The sequence below is a fragment of the Eschscholzia californica genome, unplaced genomic scaffold (assembly GCF_041429995.1).
Source record: "Eschscholzia californica isolate CP2 unplaced genomic scaffold, dmEscCali1.0.p SCAF_5, whole genome shotgun sequence".
NCBI lineage: Eukaryota > Viridiplantae > Streptophyta > Magnoliopsida > Ranunculales > Papaveraceae > Eschscholzia > Eschscholzia californica.
Genome location: NW_028238472.1, coordinates 22,832,602 through 22,841,023, shown reverse-complemented (window position 1 = coordinate 22,841,023; position 8,422 = coordinate 22,832,602). Strand labels below are relative to the sequence as shown.

Sequence of the window (8,422 nt, the reverse complement as noted above, 5' to 3'; positions counted from 1 at the left end):
CAACCACCTCGAGTTCACCATGTCTCCAGTAACAAAGTCGGCATCTGAAATGACGAAGAATTCACCTAAAGTCTTATTGACTTAAGATATCATCCCTTCCAATGGATGGGGATCAGGTAATGCTTGAAGCATAATCCACAGACGGTGCCAAGTAGTAAAGTCCGAGCTCGGGAAGCCAAAGGAACTGAGCCTACAAAGCGAGGTAGCGGAAGGAGAGGAAAAGGTGGATGGAGAGGGTAATACAAAGGTAGAGGAGATAGATCTAGATCCTGCTGAAGAACACAGTAGAACCGCTAGCCTCAAAATACCAGTCCAAATCGGGGCCCTCAGCCTTGAGGTCGCTCATTATCGGGAGTCTCTGCCTGAGGGAGTAAGACAAGAGCTGACTTAGTCCTTAAAAGATCACATACATGCATTTGCCTTTAGCACAAAAGAGGTACTCGGGGTACACGCCATAATTATCTCTCATCGTTTGAACCTAAAGCCAAACTAGAGAGCGATTAAGTAGAAGAATAGAGATTTGCCCCAAACATGTAGGCAGAGATTGCAAAGTAAGTGGGCATACTCTTGCCATCAGGTGTAATTTGAGAAGCTCAGTACCTCAACTGGCTAGCCAATGTAGTGCTGGTTCTGAAGAAGAATAATACTTGGAGGATGTACGTCGACTCCACCGATCTAGCAAGGCATGGCTCAACTTTATTATGCCTTCATTTGATAACACCAAATAGCCATATGTCAGGTTGATCAGGAACACACTGCTTTCAGTTCCTAGAAGGGTCTTTAATGCCGTCAACAAATACCTTTTGGTCTAAAAAATGCAGGGCTATGAATCAACACTTAGTCAATAAAATTTTCCAAGAGGAGGTAGGGAAAAGAGTGGAGTGTTACGCAGATGACATGATAGTCAAAGAAGGTTAAGGATTACCTCATCCCCAGTCTCAAACTAGCGGTCAATATGCTACGGCCTACAACATGAAGCCTAATTCATAAAAATGTGTCTTCAGAGTTACATCAAGAAAGTTCTTGAGAATTTATAGCTAGTCATAGTGGAATAGAGGCTAACCCAACCAAGATAACAACCTTGATAGAGATGCCTATGTTGAACAAGTTAAAGGAGGTGCAGAGAATGACAGGAAGATTGGCTTCCTTATCACGATTTTCAAGCAATATGGGAGATAAGGCCCTTCTGTTTTACAAAACTTTGAGAAAGGTGTCCAAGTTCAAAAGGATGGAAGAGATAGAGTAGGCTTTGCAATATCAAAAGAGACACCTAATGGCTTTAACATGCTTATAAGCTTGAGGGTCGGAGATGAATTAACCGTACTTGTCAACATCAAAGCAAGTGGTATCCACAGTAATGATAAATATGGTAGACGGAATTATGCACCCAGTGTACTTCATAACTAAAATCCTTTCGAAGGCAGATCTCAATTATCCCAAGCCAAATCAAAAAATTAGCTTACGCACTGGTCCTGACAACAAGAAAGTTGTGACCATACTTCAAAACGCACTTGATGAGTTTACCAGAACTCAATTATGTGTTGCCAATTTACGTTTGTTATGTAAGGTTGATAAAACAAATGGAGTTAATTGGTTTTTTAGGATTGACCCAAAGAAGCTAGGAACCCAATAGTTATGGGCAATTCATGCGCAACATGGTACATAAGAAGATCCGACTGAAAATTAATTTGGAGGCATTTTACAATAGACATTCTACATGGGTGTATTTTTTATACCGTGGGAAAATTTATAGGGAAAATGGTTACTTGGGTTCAAAATATTATTATAATTACTAGAAAATCCATCATTTTTTTATATTAACTATAAATTATCAAAATATAATGGATAATGATAAATAAAGTTTAAAATAATATGCTTATTTACCAATCGCGTCATTTCTTAATAAATTTTTTGCAGAATAACCTTAAGGGGGGTAGTGGTTCAGGACATTGGAGGACACTCAGAGACAAAATGTTCCAGAGACATTTCAAGACATTTCGGGACATTTGTCCGTAGACAAAATGTCTTTATGGACATTTCAGGACATTTGATTAATAGACAAAATGTCTCAGAGACATTTCAAGACATTTGGTTCATGGACAAAATGTCCTGGGGACATTTCAACATATTGAATCCATGGACAAAATGTGTAGTAGATATTATTATTATTATTATTATTATTATTATTATTATTATCATTATTATCATTATTATTATTATTATCATTATTATTATTATTACTATTATTATTATCTCATCATTGAAGGATAATTGGTAGACATTTATTATTTTAATATTATCATTATTGTCAAACCATATGAAATAATATATTTGTACTCATATTTCAATAATATATTTTTCGACTTTTGTGGACATCTGTGGATATCTGAGGACATTGATGGCAGTTGGTAGACATTTATTATTTTAATGTAATCATTATTGTCTAATCATACGAAATAAATTTGCCCTACTACTTTTTTTTTTATGAAATTTGCCCTACTACTTTGAAAATATATTTTTCGACTTTCGTAGACATCCGTGAATATCTGTGGACATTGATAGATATTTAGTTGATATTTATTATTTTAATATTATTACTGTCTTACCATATGAAATAAAAAAATTAATTAATATTTCTAAATATATATTTTTCGACTTTCGTAGACATCTGTAGATATCTGTGGACATTGATGGACAATTGGTAAATATTTATTATTTAATATAGTTAAATATTAATATAATAATAATATAATATTATATAATAGTGATATAATATAATGATAATAATAATAATAATAATAATAATAATAATAATAATACAATAGTACTATAATATAATATAATATAATATAATATAATATAATATAATATAATATAATATAATATAATAATATAGTAATATAATAATAAGATAATATTATAATAATATGATTTGATAATAATAAAATTTTATTACCTTCCTCAAATATATAATATAATAATAATAATAATAATAATAATTATTATTATTATTATAATAATAATATAATAATAATAATAATAATATATTAATATAATAATGTAGTAATATAATAATAAGATAATATTATTATAATATGATTGGATAATAATAATTATTTTTATTACCTTCTTTACTCAAATATATAATAATAATATAATAATAATAGTAATAAAAATAATAATAATAATAATAATAATAATATAATAATAATAATAATATAATAATATAATAATGTAGTAATATAATAATAAGATAATATTATTATAATATGATTTGATAATAATAATTATTTTTATTATCTTTCTTACTCAAATGTAGAAATGTCCCTAATTTCGTGTCCCGAACGAATAACAGGGACATTTGGGGGACATTTGAAATGTCCCTAACCAATAACACGGACTTTCAAATGTCCCCAACCAATAACTCGGACATTACCCCCCCCCCCCCCCCGTTATACTCAAAATCTACTTTCTCAAGAAATCAGACATATCTTGGGTTTTTTTCTTCTTTCTCTTTGATGTTTTTTCTTCTTCGAATGTTGGAAGAATTGACAATGAAACTCTCAAACATATTTTTCTTGTTCTGAATCTGATGATAGAGGTAGTATTGAATGATCGGTTGGGGAAGAAAGTAAGAGTGAAGTGTAGGAAGATGATACCATCGGCGATTTGAAGAAGCTGGTTGCCTCACAGACGGGAACCATAGTTGATAAGATCAGGATTCAGAAGTGGTTTACCGTCTACAAAGATCATATCACTTTTGCAGATTACAATTAAAGGTTTTTTTCTCTCTAAAATTACAATTATTATCTCTTTCTCTCTCTAGGGTTTTATTATTTCTTGCTTATGTATATTCAAAATCAGGCTCCTTTGGTCTTTCTGATAATATCTACTTTGAGTTCCTGTGCTGATGAAAGAAATTTGGGTTTTAATTGATGCTTCCAATTGATAGTTTTTGTTTCATATATATGTGATTACCAGAATGGTTTCTATTTCTTTTGATGAAAATATGAGATAGTTGATTTGTTCATTCTTAGTTAGAATTTAGGGGATTAGGTCAAACAATACTTTTGAAGAAACCTTGAATTGTTTGATTACCTCTTAAATTTTAATATTATATTGAATTGTTGACATTGTACTAGTTGATTTAGGCATTGGCAGGTGGGGTAATTCTGGGTCAGAATTCTCAGGTCACATGAGCCGATTGAGTCGTACTATGAAAGTGCAAATGCAGGCTTCTCTTCCCGATACCTCCTAAAAAAACTCAAGCATTTTGGATATTGTATGGATTCCACACTATCAATACAATGTCAATGTTTGACATGGATGTTCCTGCAAATGACGAAGATAAACATAAAAATGATGACAAACTAATCCAGATTTCAGCTAGCCAAGCAGTATTCACAAATGAAAAGATTCAGGAACTAGTTTCAATATCAGCAAATGCAGTTTTTGTTCTCGGGCCAGACAATATTTATGCTCACGCAATTTCCAGAAGTTGATAAATGACTATCTTTTGGAAATTCCACTCAAGATCAGTTTTGAACTCTAATTGGTTAACGTTGATGGAGTTGGCTCTTGGTTCAGTATCATCCCACAGCTTTTGCCAGTTGTCTTTGGATACCTTGATGATGTTTTCTCTCCCTTACGAGTTGCTGATACGAGTTCATCAACCTTGAGCTCTGAGAGGAGGTAGAAGCCGCCCGTGATGATCGACCCTGCTTCAATTTGTGAAAGAACTGATTGCTGGATGTGGCAGCTAAACTCTAAAACTGTTTTTTTTCTTTGGCGCTCATATTACATAGCGGATTTGTCAAAAGTTGAAGATGCAATTCCGGGATCCAAGAGTGCAAAAAGGTACATTGTGGACTCCGCCACTCAATACATTCTTTCTTAATTGCACACAGTACTTCTTTATGATAGTTCTTCCAAAATAATCGGGTTATATTACTTTTTGTTGCTCCATCCACTGATCCACTTCCTAAGGAGGAGTTTACATACTTAATAACTTTAGCAGCTGGTTAGTATGTTTATTTGGGGTAGCAGGTTTATGGGTTATTTTGCTTAAACAACTATATTTCCTACTGTGGTATCAGGAGATAAAGCTTCCATTAAAAAAAAACTATAATTGTTTGCCCTAGACCAGTTAAGATCCAACTCAAAAACCGCCACGTCTTCATTACTGGTGGATCAGTGGTATCGGATTAGCATTGGCTCAACAAGCAGCATGACAAGGCACTCGTGTTACACAACGGATTTGTCAAAACTTGGTGATATGGAATATGCTCAGAAGGTGTTCGATAAAATGTTAAAAAAAATGCAACTACAGGGAATTGAATCATGTCTGGAGATATGAAACCTTCTCAAAAGCGTTCGATAAACCGTGAATGGCTCCATTATTTCCCTCGATTTTGCATTGACCTATTATTCATTTGTTTCTTGCTTCTTGATTCTTGGTGTGTTTATGTGTATGATTCATTGATCAAGTTTTTCCCCCTCTCTACATTATTTCATCTGGAAGTTATTGAAGGTGTAATCTTAAAGTAGAAAAATAATAAAAATTTTGAAGGTTTGACCTTAAACTCGATCACAAAATTTCTTCACGAGTTTTATATGATGAATGACGAAATCAATTCCAAACTCAAAATTTCGTTGGCACACACTCTTAGTTTATTTTCTCGATTTGGAAATCGAGTTTGCAAGATATGCAACTCAAAATGATATTCTACAAAGCTTGCAAATCATGTTTGCAATCTATATTTTGAAACACATTTCCAGTTTACATTATGCAAACACATGATTGGAGAATAGATTGTTGCAAACACATGTTTGCAGAAATTGTTCGCAAACACTTGTTTGCAAAATAGATTGTGGCAAACACATGGTTGCAGAAAAACGCAAGGGAAAAAACGACGTTTTTTCTTAGGTTTTTTTTGTTTGAAAAAAAGTATGGAAAGTGGATCTCGTTAGAAAGGTAATGAAAAATTATTCCTAAACATGCAATATTTATAGAAATCCGACATCCCAAACAAAAGTTATATCGATTTAAAATTTAAAGAAAAGTAAAAGAAATTAATTATACAAAATGACAAAAAAAATATTTTAGTATTTGTATACTTTTTGACCTAAATAATAATTTTCAAATATTTTATGTTATTTCACATATTTTCCATGATGTATATATTGATGTATATAGAAATTACCCCAAATTTATTTGGCCGCGGCTTTGGGGAATAAAAAAAATTCTCCGGGGAATAAATTCTCGAGGGAATCCAGATTTTTTTGAAAATTCTCTGGGGAATAAATTTTTATGGGGAATACAGAATACATTTTTTTGAAAGTTCTCCTCCATCTCATCTGTTCTCTATGCCACTTCATCTTCTCGACACCTCATCATCTTCTCCGGCGAAAGTCGCCGGTCGGCCAATTTTCCGGCCGGAGACCTTCAAACATAAATTTTTTTTTTTTTTTAATTTTCTCTCTCTCTCTCTAATTTTTTTTCTCTCTCTCTCTAGAACAGATCTAGAGAGAGAAGGTCTGTTTTCAATGGTCTGTTTTCAATGGTCTGTTCGTGAACCATCTGAATAAGGAGAGGGGGGTTCACCAAAGAAGAAGCAGGAAAGAAAGTGCACATTAACAATCATCTCCTCTAATTGTTCATTTTGAGATATCATTTGTTCCATTTCTTGTCAACACACTTCAATATACAAAGGGATTTACCATGAACAAGTTTAAAAACTTCAATCAATAAATCGTCAGAGATTTTCATAATTCCTCCATTTTCATCCCCAGCTTCATCTTTGTGATCTTCTTTTTCTTTTTTTCTCTATCTTCAATTTCTTGACATCAGTTGGACCACCAATATCCTCTGCTTCTTCCAGTACTCTATTCATCTTTATTAGAAATAGTCTTATTAGTCCCACCACACAGTAAAAGTCTTCTTCCAAGTCTTTTCTTACAATCAAAATTTGGATTTTTATCTCTCTAAGCTCTCTCTACCTACTGGTGTAGGAAATATGATACTAGTAGTAAAATAGTCTTTGTTTGTAATTTACGATGAGAATTAATTTCATAGGAAATTACGGAGCAGAGCTGCTTCATTGGTTCTTTAAGGAATGAATTTTGACCTGGTAATTTAATGACAGACAGAACCGAGGGATGATATAAAATCTCTCTCTCTCTCTCTTCTCGGGCCCTCTCTCTTGTCACTTCTCCCCAAAAAAAAACTGAAAATCTTAAATGAAAAGGAATGTTTGTTGGTTTTACATATTGGAAGGATCCATCAATTATTGTTCGTGAGAACAGACCTTCTCTCTCTCTAGATCTGTCTACAGAGAGAGAGGGAAAAGAAAAAAAAAATTTAGAGAGAGAGAGGAGAGAGAAAATAAAAAAAAAAATTATGTTTGAAGGTTGCCGGCCGGGAAATTGGCCGGCCGGCGACTTTCGCCGGAGAAGATGCTGAGGTGTCGAGAAGATGAAGTGGTAGAGAGAGGTGATGAGATGGAGGAGCCTTTTTTATAGCATCTTCTAAAATTAGAAGCCCCTTAGCAATAAAAAGAAACATAAAAAGTCAATCTTATTTGACTAGTTTTAAGAAAAGTCTTTATTCCCCGGAGAATTTTCTTTATTCCCCAAAACCGAGGCCATTTATTTTGATTTAACCAAAGTACTATGGAACTTAAATGAGGAAACAACAAATGGTGAAATCGAAATAATACTCATAGGAGTTTTTGAGGAGAGAGAGAGTGTCGCGTGACGTCATCAGGCGATCCCCTTCCCCTCTCCTTTTTCTCCTAAAACAAACCCTAGATTTCATTTTTTCTTCGTGAACAAGAGTCACTAAAGGCTGCATGCAAGTTTTTAGTTCAACCTAGGATCTAATACAAACTATACCTAGCTTAATCTACACAAAGAACTTATTTCCAGCCGTTTAGATTAGGCATAATTACTGATAGTCGTCAAAAGGGATAGAAGAAGAGGAAGAGGCTCTTAGGGAAGATCAAAACTCAACTTACGAGGAAATAGGGCAGAACGAGGTACACTCATACAAGTAAGTTCTCTTATCTTCTCTCTAGCTTTTATTAGTGTATTTAGTGCATGATTTACATGTGTAAAAAATAATTAAGCACTAGACTAGGCTGTTCATTACCTGATGCGAGCATGCGCCGGACGCTCGGCTTCTTCTACCTTTGGTTGTTATCGATTGGTCTCCCCTTATGTTGTGTTATAAGTGTTAGAAATTTGGTGAAGATCGACATCATTTCTCGAAATTTTTTGGGTATTATCCTCCATAGGCAGAAGATGACATCACAACCTTTATGGTTGCATGCATTGAAGCAGAGACTTATCTCATGCACCAATAACACAGTCAAGTTCTTAGCCTATATAAATACCTTTCTTATCTCTTATCAGGAACAATTCT

At 33.6% G+C, this 8,422-nt stretch overlaps 1 long non-coding RNA gene across 2 annotated transcripts; it reads left to right on the top strand.

The window, feature by feature from the left end:
• Positions 1 to 3,454: 3,454 nt before the first annotated feature.
• LOC147537855 (uncharacterized) lies at positions 3,455 to 5,595 on the top strand. 2 transcript variants are annotated; one of them, XR_015226423.1, is made up of 3 exons: positions 3,518 to 3,779; positions 4,143 to 4,857; positions 5,097 to 5,595. It is a non-coding gene; the product is annotated as an uncharacterized LOC147537855 (long non-coding RNA). The 2 variants fall into 2 exon arrangements; XR_015226422.1 differs by lacking the exon at positions 5,097 to 5,595 and having other exon boundaries at positions 3,455 to 3,779; positions 4,152 to 5,084.
• The last annotated feature ends 2,827 nt before the right edge of the window (positions 5,596 to 8,422 follow it).